Genomic DNA, 25,025 nt, shown 5'->3' on the forward strand with positions numbered 1-25,025 from the left:
AATTTTAGTTCTAACTTTGAAGAGTTTTACTAATCAATATTAGTAACTCATTGACTCCCAATCTTATTAGGATTAAAATTAAAATTTTGTTACAAATTAAAACAATTTTAATTTGTGTTCCTAAAAGTTTTAGGTAACCATCTTTTTAATCTCATTTAATTAAAGAATTAATGTCTTATTACCTAATTTTATTAAGAAATATCTTAGACAATTTAATCTTTAAATTTTATGTCAAATCCAAACCTCTTTCTTCCAAGAAATCAACTTATAACCAATTTTTTGTCCTTAAACACTCCCACTGTTACTAGGAATCCGATTCCTAGATTAATGATGTGTTAAAATATTTAATTTTTGACACCATTAAATTGAGGAAATATGTTCCATAATTTACTGAACAAATTCCATAAATATTTAATTAGCTAATGATGAGATTTTAACTTCCATAATTTTAGAAATCGAATTTCTTTATTCATAGATGTTAACACATTGTCTTTGACATCCTTGATTTTAGAAATCATATTCCTTAAAGTAAAATGTCAAAATTGGCATAATTTTGGAACTAATTTCATAATTTATCATAAGACAATTAACTAATTTATTTGATCAATTAATGGTGTAACTTTTGGACAAATTCCATGTCTAAACCGAGATAATGTCTAGCTACAGATAATGGCAGACATGTCCCAATTTTGTGGCATTATGGTGGCTTATTTTTAGGAATTTAATTCCTACTTAAATTTATCTTGATAGCGAACTTATGGAACAATTTCAAAATAATTTTCAAGAATTTAGGAAGTGATTTGACTTTTCAAAATATTCAAAACCATGACTTTATAGCTATAGAGGCAGTAACAGTTTGTCGACCTTTTTAGCATCATGGTGTCTCAATTTTTGGGATTTAATCCCTTAAAATCCTTTTTGGCAACAATTTGGATAAATTATGGAACTATTTCCATAACAAAATACTCAACCAATTGGTGCAACTAATTATACAAATTAAGGCATATTCTTGGTTACCAGGCTAACCAAAACCATGACTGAGACTGTGACAAGTAGAAGAGATTTTAGCCACGTGTTGGTGGCTTTTCCACCACCATCAAATCATCCTCTCTCAAAACACTTCCAATGTGTATTCATTCCTCAAATTTCCAGCATTTTACAAGACCTTTAAACCTCATTTATATAGCTGAAAATGGACCAATACCATGGTTGGACAGAATTGGATTCCGCCATTGAAATCGGGCCATAATGTCATGAAATTGAATCTTTATTTGCTAAATTAATTTGTGCATCTCATGCACTTGTTAATCTTCAATATTTTGACATTAAAGTGAGATTAATGTTCTGATATTAAAAATTTAAAATTAAAATCTGTCCAAATATCAAAATAACTAAAACAAATTATAAAACTTTAAAACTTACTAGTTTGTGTTGAACAAAACCCAAACACCTCGTATTCCTTTTCAACAAAGCATTAACAACTATTAGACATAAAAGTGTGTTAAAATCGAACAAAGGAAAGCTTTAATATCATTGCTGGGTTTGTGTAGGGATAGCAAGATCAAAATACGTACAACAGAATAAGAATTAAAATTTTGTTACACAACCAAAACATGCCTCCATCCATTAATCACCTTAGTGATATTTAACACATAAAAGAACAAAATTAATTTGAAATTTAGAAGGTTACCTTGCCAAGTGAACTCATAATCAAATGGTTTCTTTTTGGTATTGAAAAACCATGCACACCTCCAAGCTTGAAAAAATCCTAGCCAATCAATCACTTGGCCTCCAATTTTACACAGACGATTGCAATGGAACCTTCTCCAAGGAGAGAGCTTTCAACCACAAGCTTATGCTAGCAAGTGGATAAGGGTTTGTGTTAGGAATTTTAATAATATGGTGCCTTGGAAAGCAAGTATATTCTCATGCTTAAATTCATTAAATTTATTTGTAATGAAAGAATATTTTGATAATAAGACGAAGAGTTTGTTTTAGTAAGCATTCATTATAAAGTTATTAAGGTACCAAGATTCTATTGAGATATTAAAATACATTTGTATGAAGAGTCATACATAGGAGACATGTATTTTAATTGAATCTAAAAAAACTATTCACAGTCATATAATAAAGTTTGTCACTTTATTATGTTAAGGCTGTAGTGTCTAGATTACTTCCAACGAAATGAATGTGATTCATTTCAAGGGAATGATGAGTCTCAAATCATCGAAATGGTTGACTTCGAGTAATGACACTATAACCTGAACTGGAATCATGTGAGAATCAAATTTAAGTTTTATCGTTACCTAAATCTTGATCTCACACTTATGCATTTGCTTATAGTAATATCGAAATCCTGATGGATAGTGGACTCGTGTTTAATCTCCTTATGATCTTTGATTTATCATGAGCATGATCATCATAAAGCGTTGATCTAGACTCTGAATTTTTGGATTATAATCGAGATGAACATCTAGGAACATATATCCAAATAATGGAGTTCATAGCATTAACATCACTTCTAGTGATTTCAAGAAGATTAGTGATTAATCTGGGCCTAGTAGATTGATGAATTAGCTACTCATCACATCTGGATACTCAAAAGATTAGATCTAGAGTATTGAATCACTAATTGGATGAAATTTGAGGCTAGGGGATAAAATTGACATAAAGGGTAAAATGGTAATTTCACCTTTTCTCATTAGATGGTTATGAGGGTTCACAATATAAGGTTTGCAATTGGACAACTAACAATTAATATCAAGTATTGAGTTGTTTCTTGTAATTATAGTTAATCCAAGAGTGCAACCATGAATCTATAGTGGAGTGATTTCATGGTTAATAAGCTTGAATTATTTTTAATGAGATTAAGAATAATTCCAAGTTTATTGGAGCTTGGAATATCTATGTTCAAATAGATTTCCCACTTAGCTTCGTAGAATTCAACTTGTTTAAGTTGGAATGCATGTTTTAATTTGTTTAATTAAATTGTGTACAAAAATGGCAGCTTTAACATATTTGTCCCAATTTAAACAAGATAAGATTTTTTGTCTTAATTACAGACAAGAGTTGTCTTAAATTAAGATAATTTTAGGAGGATTCTTGTAAAATGAATCTAGACATCCATGTTGATAAAAGGAGACTCTATGTTTGACTATTACTCTTTTATTTATTATTAATTCTTTTTAAGTAAAGATGGATAGTAATAAAATAAGAGTTATTATTCAATAAGGAGTTTTATTTTATCAAGAACTCTAAATGATAATTAAAGAATTAAATTATTTATTCTTTAATTTTAATTTTGATAATAATGGAGCATGTTTGATGCTTCCATAACTCTAAATGGATGGTCAAGATTGATTTAAATGTGTTTCATTTTGATTAAACCTTTGAAGCAAAAGTTTTAATAAAAATGAGAAGAGATTGGAAGAAAATGGGAGAACATATTTTTTCTTAAAAAAAAAAAAGTTTCAGCCAACTCTTCTCTTTTCCTCTTCCAAGTTTTTCAAAGAAAAGAGAATAAAATCGGTTGCCATCTTGTAGGCTTGCATTCCACACCTTGTCCACTCAAGGTTCAAGTTGAAAGTATTCTTGAAGAATAAGTGGTAAACTTATTTGATCGAGAAATCATTCATTGGTGTGGTGGTGTCCGAAAATAAGAATCTCAAAATAAAGGTATGGTTTTCTTACTTAATAGATTCTTATTTTACTTCTTGATGTGATTATATTGCTTGCAATAATAATAATGTGTGTTTTCGCTTGTGTAATTGGATTACTTGCTTCCTTTATAAAAAGAAATTTTTTGTTGAAGTCCATACTTTACACAATCACATTAATTCACTAAAATCCTACTCCAAAAATTGGTATCAGAGCTAGATTTATTGCAAGTTTTTTTTCTATATTTATTTTGCATGGTTGGCACCTGCGCATATGTTTAACTATTTTGATGTGATCAATATATGGTTGTATGTTATGACGCATAATTCAAGGTTTTTGCCACATTAATTGTCTTAGAAAATTTTACATGTAACATTTTTCTTTTGGTTATATAACAAGAAGGTTGGCCTATCATCGCCATGTTTCCTTCTTGATTTTTTTTAATTTTTCCTTAGATTTATGTATCTAGGAAAACCTATGTAATTTTAATATTTCTTGATGTATTTGGTGCATCCATGGAGAAAGAAGTTCAAAGCCAAAAGGAAAAAGGCAATTAGATAATATTTGGTCCTCTATTTTTTTTATGACTATTAATTTCTTTTGAAAAAGAATTTTTTCTTTGTATTTATCTTTTTTTAAATAAAAAGAGTTTTTCTTACGTTAAAATTTTGTTATTATAAAAATATATATTTTCTGCTATTAAAATATTTTTTTATTAAAAAAAAAAGAGGAGAGGGGAAAAAAGGGGTGGGTGAGTTGCCGAGCAGTACACGCAACAGTGTGTTGTAGCCCACGCTTGGGCTCTTGGGCAACAGCCCATTAGGATGGGCCCCCTTCCAATTTTTTTAATAAAATTATTTTAAAAAATATATATATATTTTTAAATAATATTATATATATTCTTAAAAATTTTTCCAAAATTCTTTTTATTTTTGGAAAATTAATTTTAGCTTTGGATTAAAATATATATATATATTAATTAATGAGATTAATTAATTGGATAAAATAAAATTATTTTCTCAAATTAGGTTAAAATTAAAATTAAAATTGAGGATTTTTAAATAGTCATAAAATTCAAAAGAGTGCCAAATGGATGTGATCCTAACAAGCAGCGAAAGCAAGCAAGATTGAAGAGAATTACAAGTTGTAATTTTATTTTATTTTTTCTAAGATGGACATTAATGTGGCTTATTATATATATATATATATTTATATGTATTTATATGAATGATATTAGATATTATTTGTATGCTTGAAAACATGTCATCTAGAATTAAGGTGCCAACATCTCTTAAGAAATGCCATGCATACATTATGTATTTTAGTTTAAAAGGAGTTTTATACTATGAGATACATAATGAATATAGGAAAATAAATCACATCTAGACAAGATGGTAATATGGACTTAGTTATATACTAAAAGCGTTTAGTTGAAAACATAACCAAGCCCATAATTTGACTTAGGATATTCTAAATATGCATCTAGAAAATCCAGTAAAAAAAAAGGTCAATCAAAACCCTAAGTATAAAATATTGAGTGAGAAAGGATGTTAGTAATCCTAGAGTCCACGGTCCCCATTGTTGGCCCATTGGCATGTGAAACATGTCACTCCCTACAGGCGAACATGAATCTAGATCATGACGGACTGGGTTTCCGAAAGGATAAATCCTTTTAGGTGGATTATGAAGTGAAACCTCCCATAGAGGCTCACTAAGTAAGGAGCTTAAAAGAATGAAACAATGGTTGTTACACTCAACATGAATTTACTATTAACCTACCTACAGTAGCTCTGTTAGTAAACTTCGTGGACCAAATGAAAGCACTTCTTAACCATGTTAAGTATGAAGATACTGGGCAACATAGTTAAGTGGGAGGGTCCCAGTTTACCTAGTAGTAAATTCTCAGGGCCCATAGTCGGTTAATTTATTACAGAAAGGTAAATGACCGTTAAACTAATAATATAATTTATAGGGTCTTATATATTGTCATCATTCATACATGCATCATGAAATGTTCAAAGTCTATGAATAACTAGTATGCTTACGTAATTTCAAATGTACTTTCAGAAACATATCTGCATCACAAATATGAATCCACTTTCAATTTTGCTAAACAAATGCACTTTAAATGGCGATAACTACTCTGAATGGCAAAGAAACCTTAATATTGTCCTTAATTATGACAAGATCACATGGGTTCTTTCTGACTATGAGCCTAAAGCACTGACTCCCTAATCAACTCCACAAGATATTAAATATCATAAAAAGTGGCATGGTGCAAACGAGTTGGCTAAATGCTATATATTGGCCTCTATGAACAGTATATTGCAAAAGTAGCACAAAGGCATGGGTAATGTTGTTGACATAATGTTGCACCTACATGAGATGTTTAGTACGAAAACTAGATCTATTAAGGTGAAAGCAATCAATACTTTTAAGAACCTTAAGCAAAAACCTAAGGAGCCAGTTAAAGATTACATGTTGAAAGTGATCTCTTGTTTCAATGAGGCAGAACTAAATGGTGCTGAGATAGATGCGAAAACATAAATATCAATGATTGTTCATAGCTTGAAGTTGTCATTTTCACAGTTCAAATTAGATTATGAACTGCACACTAGGGATTACACCTTAAGTGGGCTAATGAATGATCTTCAAAATGTGGAGGAGGTTCTTGATTTGAAAAAGAAGCTTGAAGAATATGCAATTTTCACTTCTAAGCCTAAACCCAAGGGTAAAAAGAAGATAGTTGGAAATAAAAAGATTTCTAAGGGCTTAGTGGGAGCAAAAAAAAAAAGCCCATGAAGAAAAAGACTGCTTCAAAAGACAACACCAAAGGAAAATGTTTCCATTGTGGTGTGAAAGGACATTGGAAGCGAAATTGCAAGGTCTACCTTGAAGAAATTCAAAAGCATAAACAAGGTATGGGTTTTCTAAATATGTTAGAAGCCTGTTTAGTGGTTGATTCTACATATACTTGGATAGTAGATTCTGGAGCCACTAACCATGTTTGTAATTCTTTACAGGGGTTTCAACAAAGGAGAAAACTAAGTAAAGGGCAGTTTCAGATAAGGATGGCAAATGGCACCTTCGTTTCAGCATTAGTAGTGGGAGCTATTATTCTTCAATTTCCTTATGGTCGTAGCTTAGTTTTGGAAATTGTTTATTACATTTCAAAGACTTATAGAAATTTGATTTTTGGCTTTTGTCTAATAAAGTCTGGATATTCAGTTTATTTTAGTGAGACATTCACTATTTATTTGAATAAGGATTTTATTTGTTCTGGAATTGTAAGATATAATCTTTATTTCCTTGAGCCTATGACTTATTCGACAAATGCTATAGAAGCAATACGATTTGAAACTAAAAGAGTCAAAGAATCTAGTATAAACCAAAATTATCTTTGGCATTTGCGTTTAGGTCATATAAATCAAAATAGACTCAATAAGCTTATAAAGGATGGTACTCTACTAGACATGGTTGAGTGTCCTTTGCCAGTATGTGAGTCTTGTATTGAAGCTAAAATGACTACAGGGACTTTCAAGGCGAAAGGTAATAGAATGCCAAACGTTCTAGACTTGGTGCACACAGATGTATGTGGACCAATGAACGTAGAAGCTAGAGGAGATTATGAATATTTCATAACTTTTATTGATGATTACTCGAGACATGGCTTTGTGAATTTAATGCACAGAAAAAGTGAATCCTTTGAAAAGTTTAAAGAATTCAAAGCCAAAGTTGAAAAGTAACTAGGCAAGCTATTGAAACAACTTCGATCAAATCAGCAAGGTGAGCATTTATCAAACGAATTTCAACAATATCTCCCTGACAATGGGATAATTTCCAATTTGTTAGCGTCAAGAACACCTCAACATAATGGTGTAGCTGAAAGAAGAAATAGGACTCTTTTAAAAATGGTTAGATCAATGATGTCCTATGCTAACCTTCCAATCTCATTTTGGGGATATTGTATGCAAACTGCTCAGTACTTGCTTAATTTTGCTCCATCTAAGGCTGTGCCTAAGACACCAAGGGAGCTGTGGACAGGGCATAAATCATCTCTACATCATCTGTGAACTTGGGGCTGTCCTGCACATGTTTTAAAGCCTAAGTCCATAAAGATGGAGCCAAAGACTGAGGTGTGCTTGTTTGTAGGATATCCAAACAAAACAAAAGGTTATTACTTCTATAGTCCTCAAGATACGAAAGTTTTAGTTAGTATGAATGCCACTTTCTTAGAGGAAGAGTTTATGAGAAATCATAAACCTAGAAGTTAAATTATCTTAGAAGACTTGTCTGATCCTTCAGATTTAAGAGTTAATTCTGAAAATGTCATAACACAATCTGATTCAAGGGTTGAAACAAAAACACAACTTGAACATCAAATAGTGGTGCCACGACGTACTGGGAGGGTTGTGAGACAATTAGAAAGATACATGGGTCTGGGAAAAAACATGATTGCACTCTCAGACGAACATGAATATGATCCTATTACATATAAGGAAGCTATTAACGATGTTGATTCTGAAGAATGGCATAAGGCGATGAAATCTGAGTTAGACTCTATGGATTCTAATAAAGTTTGGACTCTAGTAGATCCACCTAAAGGGATAAAACCTATAGGGTGTAAATGGATTTACAAGAGAAAAAGAGGAAGTGATGGAAAGGTAGAGACCTTCAAGGCTAGACTAGTGGCCAAGGGTTTTACCCAAAAAGAAAGGATTGACTATGAGGAAACCTTCTCACCAGTTGCTATGCTTAAATCCATCAGACTCCTCCTATCCATAGCCACACATCTTGATTATGAGATATGGCAAATGGATGTCAAAATTGCATTTTTAAATGGAGATCTCGAAAAACGCATTTATATGGCTCAACCAGAAAGTTTCATTAAAAAGGACCACGAGCATAAGGTTTGTGAATTGCATAGGTCTATCTATGGACTGAAGCAAGCATCTAGGTCTTGGAACATAAGATTTGATACTGCTATCAAATCATACAGTTTTCAGCAAAATGTTGACGAACCCTGTGTCTATAAAAGGATACAGGATAAAAATGTTGTTTTTTTAGTCCTTTATGTTGATGACATTCTACTCATTAGGAATGATATAGGAATGTTATCAACAGTTAAAGGTTGGCTGAACCAACAATTCAATATGAAGGATTTAGGGGAAGCTAGCTATGTTCTAGGGATCAAACTTATAAGAGATAGTAAGAACAAGCAGATAGCATTATCTCAAGCATCCTACATAGACAAGATTTTGGCCAAGTTTGCTATGCAAGATTCCAATAAGGGTTTTATGCCCTCTAGACATGGAGTCAAACTTTCTAAGAAGATGTCACATAAAACTCTAGAGGAAGTTGAAAACATGAGACGGATTCCATATGCATCTACCGTTGGAAGTCTCATGTATGCTATCCTATACACTAGGCCAGATATTTGCTATGCAATTGGATTGGTTAGTAGATTTCAGTCAAACCTAGGTGTGGAGCACTGGACTGCAGTCAAGTGCATTTTTAAATATCTTCATAGAACGAAGAATTACATGCTTGTATATTCTAAAAGTGACCTTATAGTGACAGGGTACACTGATTCAGATTTCCAGTCTGATTTGATTCTAAAAAATCAACATCAGGATCTATTTTCACCATTGAAGGAGGAGCCATAGTTTGGAAGAGTGTAAAGCAATCTTGTATTGTAGACTCTACTATGGAGGCAAAGTATGTTGTAGCTTGTGAACCAGCAAAGGAAGCTGTATGGCTCCGTAAGTTCCTTATGGACCTTGAAGTAATTCTAGATGCGGACAAGCCTATTACAGTCTATTGTGATAACAGTGGAGCAGTGGCTAACTCAAAAGAATTACAGAATCATAAAGTAGCAAAACATATTGAAAGGAAGTATCATCTCATTCGAGAGATCATACAACTTGGCGAAGAAATTGTGAAGAAAATTCCAACAGAGCAAAACCTCGTCAATCCATTCACAAAGACTCTAACACAAAGATTTTCGATTGTCACTTAGAAGGTCTTGGAATGAGGGATTTGTCATACTTGCTTTAGGGCAAGTGGGAGATTGTTAGGAATTTTGAGAATATGGTGCCCTAGAGAGCAAGTATATTCTCATGCTTAAATTCATTAAATTTATTTGTAATGAAAGTATATTTTGATAATAAGACGAAGAGTTTATTTTAGTAAGCATTCATCATCTAGTTATTAAGGTACCAAGATTCTATTGAGATATTAAAATACATTTGTATGAAGAGTCATATATAGGAGACATGTATTTTAATTGAATCTAAAAAATTGTTCACAGCCATATAATAAAGCTAGTCACTTTATTTTATTAAGGCTGTAGTGTCCAGATTACTTCCAACGAAACGAATGTGATTCATTTCAAGGGAATGAAGAGTCTCAAATCATCGAAATGCTTGACTTCCAGTAATGAAACTATAACATGAACTGGAATCATGTGAGAATCAAATTTAAGTTTTACCGTTACCTAAATCTTGATCTCACACTTATGCATTTGCTTATAGTAGAACCGAAATCCTGATGGATAGTGGACTCGTGTTTATTCTCCTTATGCTATTTGATTTACCATGAGCATGATCATCATAAAGTGTTGATCTAGACTCCATATTTTGGGATTATAATCGAGATGAACATTTGGGAACATATATCCAGATAATGGAGTTCATAGCATTAACATCACTTCTAGTGATTTCAAGAAGATTGGTGATTAATCTGGGCCCAATGGATTGATGAATTAGCTACTCATCACATCTGGATACTCAAAAGATTAGATCTAGAGTATTGAATCACTAATTAGATGAAATTTAAGACTAGGGGACAAAATTGACATAAAGGGTAAAACAGTAATTTCAACTTCTGTTATTGGATGGTTATGAGGGTTCACAATTTAACGTTTGCAATTGGACAACTAACAATTAATATCAAGTATTGAATTGTTTCTTGTAATTATAGTTAATCCAAGAGTGCAACCATGAATCTATGGTGGAGTGATTTCATGGTTAATAAGCTTGAATTATTTTTAATGAGATTAAAAATAATTCTAAGTTTATTGGAGCTTGGAATATCTATGTCCAAATAGATTCCTCACTTAGCTTCGTAGAATTCAACTTGTTTAAGTTAGAATGCATGTTTTAATTTGTTTAATTAAATTGTGTACAAAAGTGGCAGCTTTAACATATTTGTCTCAATTTAGACAAGATAAGATTTTTTGTCTTAATTACAGACAAGAGTTGTTTTAAATTAAGATAATTTTAGGAGGATTCTTGTAAAATGAATATAGACATCCATGTTGATAAAAGGAGACTCCATGTTTGACTAGTACTCTTTTATTTATTATTAATTCTTTTTAAATAAAGATGGATAATAATAACAAAAGAGTTATTATTCAATAAGGAGTTTTATTTTATCAAGAACTCTAAATGATAATTAAAGAATTAAATTATCTATTTTTTAATTTTTATTTTGATAATAATGGAGCATGTTTGATGCTTTCATAACTCTGAATGGATGGTCAAGATTGATTCAAAGGTGTTTCATTTTGATTAAACCTTTGAAGCAAGAGTTTTAATAAAAATGAGAAGAGATTGGAAGAAAATGGGAGAACATATTTTTTCTTAAAAAAAAAAAGTTTTAGCCAAATCTTCTCTTTTCCTCCTCCAAGCTTTTCCAAAGAAAAGAGAATAAAATCGGTTGTCATCTTATAGCCTTTCATTCCACACCTTGTCCACTCAAGGTTCAAGTTCAAAGTATTCTTGAAGAATAAGTGGTAAACTTATTTGGTTGAGAAATCATTCATTGGTGTAGTGGTGTCCGAAAATAAGAATCTCAAAATAAAGGTATGGTTTTTCTTACTTAATAGATTCTTATTTTATTTTTTGATGTGATTATATTGCTTGCAATAATAATAATGTGTGTTTCCGCTTGAGTAATTGGATTACTTGCTTCCTTTATAAAAAGAAATTTTTTTTTTGAAATCCACACTTTACACAATCACATTAATTCACTAAAATCCTACTCCAATAGTTTGTCCTCTTTTTTTCTTTACTTTCCATTAGAGAATCACAAGAGAAGTCGCTCTCAATTTCTCTCAAAGGTGGTGGCACTCAAAGAAAGCTATTAGTTTTTCTCTAAAACTAACACACTTATCAAAAAGAGTGGTTATCATGTCACTTTTTTATCTAAGTTTTTAGACTTATTAAAATTACAAAATAAGCCCTTCAACATTATAACTTTTATAATATGTTACCAGTACCTAATTAAACTATTTTAATGGTTCCTAGTAGCAAAAACCAAGTATATGATTTAAGTCTAACTTAAATCATCACACTCTCAATTTAATCCATATTGCAACCTTTTGTGTGTGACCCATTAGGTTCCTAACATGTACGTAATGGAATTGAATTATAATTTTATTAATTAATTCATTTAAATGAATCCTATTCAATATAAATTAACTAATTAACTCCATAGACTAATATTGGCATCTAGCAATACATCATGGCCATCCAATTGTTAGGAGAGTCAAAGGATTCTTTAACAACCTTTCAGTGGAAAGTCTTATAGTGTAATTCATCCCTTCATCATATATCTCAAAAATGATAAGAGCTTGGCGCAATATTTACTTTTATTAGCCTTTATATTTGTTCGTGCAATTAAATCATTAGCTTTATAGAGACTTATGAAACACATTTCATGATCTCCTAATCACCTAGGCCAAGGATTTGATTAAGCTAATATCAATCAAGAACTAATGAGATATTTACCCTTAAATCACTTGGGGTGATGATTCCTAGTGTCACCACTCATTTGCCTTCATATGCTTTATATTATACCCAAAAACATCCTGTTTTGGCATCCTTGGTAAGGCAATTATAGGGATGAAATCAAAGGAAAATAATCCATATATAAGACAACCTGATGTCTCAAGTTAAAAAGTAGTTACACAACTGACATATGAGAAGCATTGCATAGACAGTAGAGTGAAATACCAAATGCACTTATCATGCAGGTTCATGTTCAGTGAACTTGTTCTTCTATGGCAATCACCCACATGCTAGTTCCAAGTATCTCTATACTTCAACCTATGAGAGCGGTTGCTTACTTCACTAGTAAGGAGCATAGCATGATTGCTTTGAGCATTATTAATGGTTCATCTCAATAATACAATGATCAAGAACTTTTAGGAATAATGTTTTGATGCATAAAGATATCATAATTGTATCTTAATAGAATTCCTTTGCAAGGCATATCTAGTACCATGGGCTTTATCTACATAAGTCTAAATAATAATTAAATCACAAACTTATGGATAAAGAACTACCTTAACGTTATTATGAATAACAAAATGTCATACATGACTATATCAAAAATGTAATTCCCATACAATTACAGATTGGCTTGTAGGGCTCATACTAACAATAATCCTTCATAGCACATCTATTATGTGGAATTCATTAGCACATAAGCATAAGAATTTAGCATGCTCCAAGCATTTCATACACATCTCTTAGAAGTGGTGGTTTTAGTATAAAATACTTGAAAGGACTTATCTCCCTTGTTGAAAACTTATACATAGTAGAATATTTACATATACATAGTAGCTTTGAAAACCATTTCAAAACAATTTATCATCCATAAACACATCCTCCCTTAGCAAAACATTTATGTGAAATCATACTCATCAAATTATGCTTCAACTTTACAAACCATAATAGTTTGAAAATGATGTACCCACTCACCTTAATAAGAAGCATATTCTTTTCTTAAGCTTTAAGTCACCAAAATCTTGCTTGCCAACAATCTCAACCTCTAACAATCACATAAAAATGCAAATCCTAACATAAGTTCATAGTTTTTAGTAAAAACCCATTTTTGAAACTAGGAGATATATTGGAAAATCCTTCCTTTATGTTATAATAAATTTCCATACTTCAAGTCCAATCCATAAATGAACAACCTTAATTTTCCTTACCTTCAAAATCTCTTTGAAAAGGAAAAACCCCAAAATATATAGCTCAAAAATGAATTTAAAAGAGCTGAAATTAACAAATCCTAGTGTTAGGTCAATCCATGAGATTTAAGCTCAAAAATTGCCAAATCTTGTGTTAGAGTTGAGTTGGAAGGTTTAATCATTGCTCAATGGGGTCTTGGGAGGTTGGGAGAGGGTTTGGATGGTGTTGGGGATGAATTGGAGGCTGGAAAAGTGTAAAATGAATTTTAAGGCTTGAGTTGGGTTTTATATTTTTGTTGGAATTAACTTTGCAGCCAATTGAGATTGGTCAAGGCTTGGTTCTAATCATGCAAGAATGTTATTCACATTGAATGATTAGAGGTTTTCCTTCATCGATAGGGCATCAAATATAATGGGTAATAAGTCTAATTGGATGAAGTCCATGAGATTAATATGCCTTGCAAGAGAATTGCAATGGGTTGCAATTATGAGATCCCTATGCATCAAACCATAATTTCTAAATGTTCCCAATTGATGTATCATTGAGACTAGAAATCAATGATGCCTAGAGAGTGGTAAAGTCCATGTTCCTTACTTGAGAAGTAAGCAACCGATCTTATAGATTGAAGAATACAAATATTTGGAACTAGCATGTGGGTGCTTGCCATGGGAGAGCAAGTTCACTGAACATGACCCGACCTAAGAAGTGTGCTAGGATTCGACCTCATGCTCAAACATAAAAATAAGCAAGAAATTGAAAAATATAACACAGCGAAAAAACAAACTAATATTTAATCAAAAAACAATTAAATCTTACAGGATCAATGTTTGTGTTTATCATGTAACTTTCAAATTAATTATGAACTCTCATAAGTTTAAGAGTTACATACCTTGCTCTAGATATTGTAATCAAGAGCCAATTAAATCAAAATCTTTGCTTCTTTACTTGGAGATTTGTTATTAAATCTTTACTAAGTACTAAAATTTTTGACAAATTAATCTTATTTAACTAACTAAAATTTTCAAAAAAATTAATTAAAACAAGCACCAAATTAATTAAAATTACTTGGAATAGGCAATAAACAAAAACTTAGGATTATGGATTCATTCAACATTTCATCTGATACCAACTTCTCTTATTATTTACATTCATGGGTGATTTTACTAACCTAGAATCCAAAGCTATGTATAAGTCTCCGTCGAGATGCTTGCACAAATGCTTAACTTAATTATGTCACTATATTTCTATAGGAATCAATTAAATAAAGTTCATTAAGCAAGTGTCCTAATGTGGCTATGTATGGGAATTGGCGTATGTGTGAGACCTTGACCTCTATAGGCTCGTAACTATGCATAGACACAATAACACAAGCTAGGGGTAGTTTCGTTAATTCCTTAATAAGCCCCTAAAAGTAAGTTTTAAACAATATTAAGGCCTAAGTAGGCCTAAGGCATAAATGAATGATGAAAAATGGGTAAAATAACGAAGGAAATAAAAATGATGATTATTTCCACGATAGAGGCAAAATGGTCATTTTTCACCTCGAGTCAAAATTTATAAGTTTTTGTGAACCCGAGCATTTTTAGACAATTATGGACTTTGTTTCAGTTTCAAAAGAGTAAAAAGATTGCATAAAGGATTGGAGGAGAACAAGTTAACTTGTTGAGGGCATTTTGGTAATTTAAGTGGAGTGGATAAGCTTGAGTTATAAATATCATCTTCCAGCAGCTTCTTCTCCCATTTTCCAGCAGCTTCTTCTTCTTCTTCCTTCTTCTCTTTCACGTTGCTTTCATCCTCCATGGAAGCTTGATATGAAACCTCCATAACTTCTCTCAAAATAGCTCTAATTTTCAAGCTTTTGTGCACTTTCTCATAGAACCCTTGTGCTCTTTCACTTTCTCACTTTAAAACCCTTGAAAAGTCTTACTTCCATACTTTCTCTCACTACATAGATGTTTTAGAGAGAGAAAAAGAGGGAGGTTCAATAAGAGCTTGAAAGTTTTTGGAAAGAATTTCAATTTCAAAGCTACCAAGGTTAATAGTAAATTAGAGTTGAATTTTTAGTGTTGAGAAAGGCTAGAGATTAGACTTGTGAATATTTTGTAGTTGATGTTATTCATTCATTTTAGAGTGATTAGAATAGTGAAAATAAATAGCCAATTAGATGGCAATTGGAAGCTAGTTAAGAGATAGTTTTTAGAGTTTATAAGTATTGGAATTGATTTAATTGTGATGCTAATTGGATGATTAGGTTCCAACGAAGCCCCACCGTCCCATTTGGACCATTAGGGAAGTTAGAGTCAGCTAAAGGTTCAACAAAATACTGGTGAGTGAACTTCCATTTCAAAATTATTTTGGGAATGTGAATGTATTTGCACAAAACCTTTGAATGATTTTATCCAACTTTTCTTAAAAACGGGTGCCCTTGGGAATAAGCCCTTGATAGATTGTCTCTATGTTGTGACTTGTGGCTGTTATGGATTCATGCACTATTACATTGTGTTGGTATAGATATATATATATATATATATATATAAATATATGTTGTGCATGGATGGTTGATATTGTGTGATATGATAACCGTGCGTGTGCACAATGTGGGGGGATGCACATGCCAGTGATGATGGTGGTGAGGGAGTTGGATGATGAAAGTGCCCGTGTACACGATGAGGGGGGATGCACACGATGGCACTAGTTGTGCACGATGTGGGGGGATGCACATGAGCTAGGTGAGACGATGGTGGCATTGGTGTTTATCTATGTATATATGTGTATATATGTTTATGAAATAAAAGCTCATGAATATGGTATATGATTGTGATGCATGTGAAAATTTGGCATGTTGAATTTTGAGAATTTTTTAGTGTTTCATGTTGATTTTGTCATTTCAGCAGGATGGCCTTTTTCTTGAGAGAATGGAAAGTTTTCTTTGGTGCCCTATTTCTCGCTGCAACGAGAAACTTTATGTCCGGTATGCTATCTTGCTAATCCTTGCCATATTTTTCCATTTCATCTACACCATAGTTGATCATGGACTCCCAACATTTAGGGGTTTATTTAATTAAGTTTGAAATGAGAAATTTTAGAGAGAAACCCTCGGCCAGTTGAGAAACCCTCGTCCTGCTAATAACTTGAGCCAAATTTTGTTGTAGCGAACGTTGCAGCGAGAATGCCTTTCCACTGCATCAAGGACCCTTCGTTTCATATGACTAGATTGTATATCACTGAAGCTTTCATTCTTCAAATTCTTTGTTATGTATGGAATCATTATTATCAATTGATTAATCATTTAAGGGTTTAACGAGGGGTTTTAATAAGTATGAAACTAAATTGCATTGTTTTGAAAATAAATGCATCATCATTTCTTTGAACTTTCTTTCTCGTTTGTTTGTTCCCTTCTTATGTTCACTCACTGAGTTTGTACTCACCATTTTCAACTTCATGTTTTCAGATCAGAAGGTAGTCGGTGTCAAGCCTGGCTCTACAATATGTTTATTATGCCATTCTTACATAAGAATGTATGTTTACTTACCTGGATACCTCGAAAATTGTTAAAGGACGACAATGTACCAAATGGTACAAATAAGTTGAATTAAGCCTTGAACTAGTCCACATAGAGATTTTAAGATGAAATTGAGAATTTTAAAACCCCAGAATGACTTAAAATGGTGATTCGGAGTTCGAGGACCAATTTGGAGTCAAATTGAAATTTTTATGACCTAGGGATAAAATGGTCATTTTGCCACCCGAGGTTAAAATTGGAATGTTGGAAGAAGTTTTTGATAAAGATTGACTATTTAGAACATAATTTGAGTTTGAGAAGTGAAAATTTTTAATTTCGGCATTTTTTTGAGCATAAGGGCAAAATAGTCATTTTGCCACCCTAAGGGCAAAATTGTAATTTTACACCACCCAACACTTGTCCAGCACATGGATTTTACCTGATATTATTATGGATAATTGAAGGATTTTATGTGGTGGTGGAAGAAAGCTTAATTATTAAGTTTTTAAATATGGACCAATAACATGGTGACAAGTGTCAAGCTTGGATTATTTATTATTTGGCTTCAAAAATCAACCCATAACCCTCCCAACTCATTTCTCTTGGCCGACCAAAGGAAGAAAAGGGAAGAAAAGAAGAAGAACAAAACCCTAGGTGAAAAAATTCAAGGGAAAAGTGTGAAAATGCAAAGAATCAAGTGACAAAAGGTAAGATTTTTCAATTATAGCTTGTGATCTACCTTTCCTATGCATTCTTTTTCATTTTTCATAGTTGAGAATCAAGTTTCCATGTGGATACCCTTGCTGGCCGGACATGGGGGGAGGAGTTTTGATGCTTGATTTGGTTAGATTTCAATATATTTTAGTGTTTTTAGTTAGTTAGTGATGTGTAGTATGAAAAGCCAACAAGAAAAATTCACTTCCTCCCATCACCCATCATTGGCCGAATTCTCCATGTAGAATATTGATGATGATTTTGATTTTATTTCAAGTGATTTGGTTAGGAATTAGTGATTTATGGTGTGAGAATCAAGCTTGAAAAATTATAATTTTGATGCACCCACCATGGCCGAATTTTCCAAGAGCAAATGTGAGGATGATTTTGCCATATTTCAAGTTATTTAATTTGTGTTTGATGATTTGGAGTATTGGGAGAAAAATGGAATTATTTGGAGTTGAATTGGACGTATTGGCCAATTAATCGAGTAATAGATCGAATTAGGCCAACACCTTTTTATTTAGGTACACAATTGAATTTATGTAGAACACTGTGTTTAAACGATAATCCGAACAACTTACATCCCATTTCATGCATTAGTATAAAGCCTGAATTGGTTTTATAACAATTTAGCACAAATGTAGTAAATGGCTTATTGTGCATTATGTCTAGGTGGTGAGCATTCTCGTAAAAGTAAAGAGATAGTACCCGAGGATCAAGAATCGAAGTACTTGAAATTCGACTCCTGAAATAGTGAGTAACCTTACTATCATCTTAATTGTCTAAAGTGGTTTTTATCCGATTTTGTGATTTTATGAAAAATGAGTTAAATGGTAAATCTTTATGTTTTAAAAGAAAAATGTGATTAAATGAAATGATGGTTTGAAAATAGAGTGATTAGAGACCGTTTTCATGTGTTGTAAATTCATGGTTTGAATCGAATGGCTTATGACAATATTTGCATGAATGGCTAAATTTGTATTTGTGTTTGAAATATATGAACTGTGTATTTAGACTTGAGAGGCTGGATTGTGATATAATTGCCATCTTATGCGATTGAGATTTTATTGAATTGGTGGGTTTAGCTTGCTATAGTGGGTGGGTTCCGTGGACCAGCCTATTAGAGGGGCACGGTAACCTTGTTATATTCTTACCTCGGTCGGAGAGGTGTGTACGATAACTCCTGAGGTACAACTTTAGAGTTCACTTCATGCCAAACCACCACGTGAGGGTGAACTCAGCCAACGCCAAGGAACGACTATGTTTTCAAAATAATAATATGATTTATGCTTACATGACTTTTTAACAGCCTTGACGAACTCGGTTGGGATAACCCCAAGCCAAGGTATCCCTAATAACTGAGTATGAGAATGATTTTGGCATGAGCCAAAGTTTTAAGAAATTCATAAGTCATGTTGATTACTCGATTTATATGAATTGATTTTATTTGGTTGAAATGAGTTGAAAGGTGATGAATTACAATATGCTAATCTATTTTATCTGTCTCCATTTACTCAGCTTTAGATATTTTAGATGGTATTTGTGTACTCACTTGGATTATATAATCTCACCACCCTCATTTCCACCCATTTCAGGCTCAAGATAGTCGGTAGATAGCTCATTTCATTGAGGGCTACAGTTGGAATTGCATCCTCAAAAACTGTAGGTTTACCGCTTTTAATACTTTTGGTCGTTTATGGGCCCACGTGTCACTGTAAATTAAATCTTATGCTTTGGTTATCTGCATTACAATATGTATGAATTTAGTTAGATTTTACGCTACAAAAATTATTTACCGGTAACTCTATAAATATTATTTTATAAGAAATTAGAATATTTTATTAAATATTTTTATTATATTCATAGTTATAGTTTCTCTTTAAATGAATGTTTTAGACATCTAAACTTATTTATGATTATGAAATATGTGTTTTCCACTCGCATACTACATTTTTAGTTGGTTTCGAGACTTTCGAGGAAAAATGACCAAAATGCCCCTGTGAGTGAAAAATTATTTTTCTATTGTTTTGATTTGGAAATAGTTTATAATCTCTCAAAACATGATACTTAACAACTGTTGCTCACAGGGGAGGTGCGAAAACTGATATTAAAGCCTTGCGAGGTTTCAGTTGACATTTCGGGTAATGAGTGTCGATCGGGACACCGCGACAGTTGTCACAGGCTCGATGGGAGTACCGGGTCGTGACAGTCGGTAACTAGGTCAAGGTGTCTTCATAGATTCGACTCTTGATAGGTGTCTCGACATTCAGTAGCTGTACTTTCGTCCGAGTTTCTCTGCTAAAAATCGAGTCTCCTTTTTTAGATGTATAGACAAACCTGATGTAAATTATTAAGATACATGTTGCAGACAATATATGTATATTTTGATGAGTAATGCCACTACGAGTTGGCAATGATTAGCATTATTTGATTCGAAATTATGAAATGTGACTTTAGTAAATTTGATGGAATGATGAACAGGTCATATTAATTAGCTTGCTTGGGCTTAGTGGACTACGTCCATTGTGCCCATGCGCTTGTCATGGCCCGGAATTTAGGTCGTGACAATATGTCTACCCGAATTGCAAATCAGATCACCTAATTGATGTAAACATACACTATTTAAATCTTAGTTCAATCTAAAATATCTCTGTCTAGTCTCAATTAGATTCACAAATCAATTAATTGTTGGCCAAGCAATCAAAAGCATTAAGAACATATTTAAATAAGCAAAACTACACCCATTCATACTAAATAAAAGAGAAACTAATATTAAAACTACATGTTGAAATCCACCACAATCTTAGAAAGATAATTTAGCTCATAATATCTAATAAAAGCAATATCCAAAGAAATTTAGCCTTGAGTCCAAGTCAAAGAAAATAAGAAAAACACAAAACTATAGAAAGAAACTAATTATTGAAGCTTTGAAATCACAATTCTCTCTCAAATTCTCTTGTTTTCTTTCTTTGTTCTTGGCTCCAAATCTCCAGAATAGTTGCTTGTTGCCTCCCTCTTTAAACCTCTGAAAAATATCCCTTAAATAGGCTCCAAGTAACCTAATTTCTAAAATTTCGTTAAATTTTTATTTTTGCAAAATTGTCCGGCACTGCGACCATATCTTTTGGCATTGCGAAGCTGAATTTTTGGAGTCGTGGCCATGATTTCTTGGCACTGCAGCGCTCCAGCCTTGGGAAATGTATGGTGCACTTCCTTTCACTAGCGCTGCAGCCTTGTTTTCCAGCGTTGCAGCCTTCCTCCACTTATTGCCTCTGTAAAACTGCAACAATCGAGCATCTTCCAATGTGATTTTCACATTGATATGATCCGAACTGGGCAAAGTGGTAAACATAAATTTTTTAGCCCTATCTCGTAACCTTGCAATGGCTTAAGAATTATGTCAATTGGACTGATGGAGTGAAATATATGTTCCAAATAACGCATCATGTTCAGTCCATGCATACTACTACAGTACCCTAACTTAGACAAATATTTTGACCATGATCCAATCATAAATGGGTGATGTGGTAAACATAAAAGTTATAGCCCTTCCTCTTATAATTCTAGTGGTCTAAGAATCATCTAATTTGGAGTTTTATATAGAGATATATGGTCAAAATACCAAAATATATACAAATGAAGCCATCACCATACTTGCATGGATTTGCATCAAATGATCTTTTTTTCATCAAATTTCCTATAAAAGCAATAAAAGAAACCAGCAATAACTAATCTTAAAATAATTTCAAACAAAATAACATAAAATTCAACTAAATAACTTAAATTAACTACTCAACATAGAATCAAATTTAAACTAGAAACACACATAAAATGTTATGATCTGAACCTACAATCTCAAAATTCTAGTTACTTAAGCCCCTAAAATGTGTTAAAATAACTCTATATAATAGAGTTATCAAATCCTACAGTCGAAATCTTTGCTTCTTCACCTTTAGGATTTATCAAATCTTCAGTCACCCAAGTGTTTGGCGTCTAACACTAATCCACACAGTGACCGAATAAGACCTTTTCATAGATAGGATTTTGCTTGTGCAAACAAGATTTTTTTCTAAAACAAAAAGACCAAAAATTCTTACCGAATCTTATTTCTGTCAGACAAAGAAAACTACTATTCTTTTCTTATTTTTATGAAAAGACTAAGAAGTGACTGAAGGTTTAGAGTATTAGTTCTCTAACATAACATATTTAAGTAGCCAAATTAAGTTGTAACCCTAGAAACAACATTTGTATTTTTATTCAATTAAGTCTTTGTGAACTGAATTAACTTTCCCACTTTATTTGGTATGCTTCAATTAAATCCAACTTAATTAATTATTCTTATTTAATCCCAATCATGTCACTTAATGTGTAAGACCCATTAAGCTTCTAACATGTTGTTAATAAATATAAATCCTACTCAAATATCATTTTGATAATTGATTTGTAATTATAGATCATGAGTAGCATCTAGCAATACATCATGACCACCCAAATATTAGAGAGTCAATTAAAAAATTTGACAAAGCCGTTTAGTGATAAGCCTCTCAGTGCAATACGGTCCTTTCATCAAATATCTTGAATATGTCATAAAGCATGGCTTAGTGTCTACTTATAACATTCCATCTTTTTTCTCATAATTCATGAGCAACCTTATGAATTTAGGAAATTAACTTTTCTCAAATTCATCATGTTTTGACCAAAGACCTTATACAAGTTAATCAAGAATTGAGAACAAGTGAAATACATCCCTTCATATCACTTGGGGTGATGAATCCTCTCTTGACCACTCATTCACCTTCGCATGCTTCATGGTATACCTAAAAACACCCTATTTAGGCATCTAGTCACCTCTAGACCCATAAGGGTGATATCAAAGTATGTCATTCCCCATATAAGATGACCTAGTGTCTCAAGTCCAAGGACTAGTTGCACAACTGTCACATGAGAACGTATTCCTTAAACAATTGAGTGAAATACCAAATGGAGTTCTCATAGTGGGTCATGTTCAATGAACTTATTCTTTAACAAGCACTTACATGTTATCCTCAAGTATCCCATATACTTCAATCTATGAGATCGATTGCTTACTTAACAAGTAATGAGGCTTAACATGTACCAATTTTTAACCATTGCCAATGCCCTGTCGTGACAATACAATGACTAGGAAATATTTTAAGAACAGGGCTTTAATGCATAGTGATCTCATAATTGTAACAACTTTACAATTCTCTTACAAGGCCTTTATGTTCCTTGGGCTTCATCCAATTAGTCTTTAATAACTCTTTATTATTGCACTAACATGAATGAAAACCTATGTTACATATAGTTATGCGATTAAGTATGCAATAAATGACAATATATATTCCTTAACCAATCCAATTGGCTTAAGGGCATATACCAACAATACATGGGAATACTTTCTCGCTCACAAAGATGATGCATTGTCTACTTTTGTTAAACATTGTAAAGAATGCAAAATAAGAAAGGGCTTACCATTGTTAGTGTTAGAAGTGACCATGGCGGTGAGTTTGAAAGTGATAATTTTAAAATCTTTTGCAATGAAAATGATTTGACCACAATTTTTCAACTCCTAGAAATCCACAACAAAATGGAGTTGTGGAAAGAAAAAATAAGACCTTTAAAGAAATGGCAAGAACAATGCTTTGTGAAAACAACTTGCTAAAGTATTTTTAGGTTGAAGTTGTGAACTAAATAGCTTACATTTTGAATAGAGTTTACATTAGAGCCATAATTTCTAAAACCCCTTATTAGCTTTACAAAGGAAGAAAACCAAACATTTCTCACATAAGGAGTTTTGGATGCAAATGCTTTGTTTTAAATAATGGAAAACATACCTTGGGAAAGTTTGATGTTAGAAGTGAGAAAGCTATTTTCTTAAGGTATGCACTAAACTCTAAAACATATAGAGTGTTTAACAAAAGAACATTTATTATAGAAGAGTTAATACACATTGTTTTTTATGAGTATAATTCTGCACAAACAAAGGTAGTTGTTGATGATGATGATGCAAATGATATTGAGAAGAAAATGGAAAAGATGAGCTTGGACAGCAAAAAAGATGATAGAGGAAGCTCAAAGGATAAAAATGTAGAAGAACTACCTCTAGAGAACCTCCAAAAAGCTGAAGAACAACACAATTATCTTTTTAAAAGTTGGAGATTTGTAAGAAACCATCCTCAAGAACAAATTATTAGTGATCTTTCTGAAGGTGTCAAAACTAGAAGAGGTCTAAGAGAAGCTTTTGAATATCTTGTATTCACATCACAACTGGAACCAAAGAACTTTGAGGAAGCTAAAATGGAAGAAAGTTAGATGATTGCAATACAAGAGGAACTTGGCCAATTTGAAATGAACAAGGTTTGGACCTTAGTTCCAAGGCCAACCAACCATCCAATTATTAGTACAAAATGGGTATTTAAAAATAAGATGGATAAGTTGAGAAATGTGGTAAGGAACAAAGCAAGGTTAGTTGGTCAAGGCTATAATCAAGACGAAGATATTGACTATGATGAAACATTTGGTCTTGTAGCTAGATTAGAAGCAATTAAACTTTTACTTGCCTATGCTTGCTACATTAATTTTAAATTGTTTCAAATGGATGTCAAAAGTGCATTTCTAAATGGCTTTATACAAGAAGTGTATGTTGAACAACCCCTGATTTTGAAGATTTTGATAAAATTGATCATGTGTATAAATTGCATAGAGCTCTATATGGATTGAAACAAGCTCCTAGAGCTTGGTATGAAAGACTTTAAAAATTCTTAATTGAAAAATAATCATTTAAGGAAAGTGTAGATAATACTTTTTTCAAAAAGAAAAATGAAACTGATTTGATTGTAGCTCAAATATATGTTGATGATATAGTAGTTGATGCCACTAATGAAAAGTTGTGTGAGAATTTTGCTAAGGCAATGTATAGTGATTTTGACATGAGCATGGCGGGAGAGCTAAAATTCTTCCTTGGTCTACAAATCAAGCAATGTGAGGATGGAATATTCATCAACCAAGAGAAATACACTAAAGATATGTTGAAGAAATTTGGAGTGATGAATATGAAATCAATCAAAACTCCTATGAGTCCTACAAAGCTTGACAAAGATGATAAAGGAAAAGATGTGGACCAAAAACTCTATAGAAGTATGATTAGC

The sequence above is a fragment of the Theobroma cacao genome, chromosome 2 (assembly GCF_053813885.1).
Source record: "Theobroma cacao isolate CCN51 chromosome 2, ASM5381388v1, whole genome shotgun sequence".
Taxonomy (NCBI): Eukaryota; Viridiplantae; Streptophyta; class Magnoliopsida; order Malvales; family Malvaceae; genus Theobroma; species Theobroma cacao.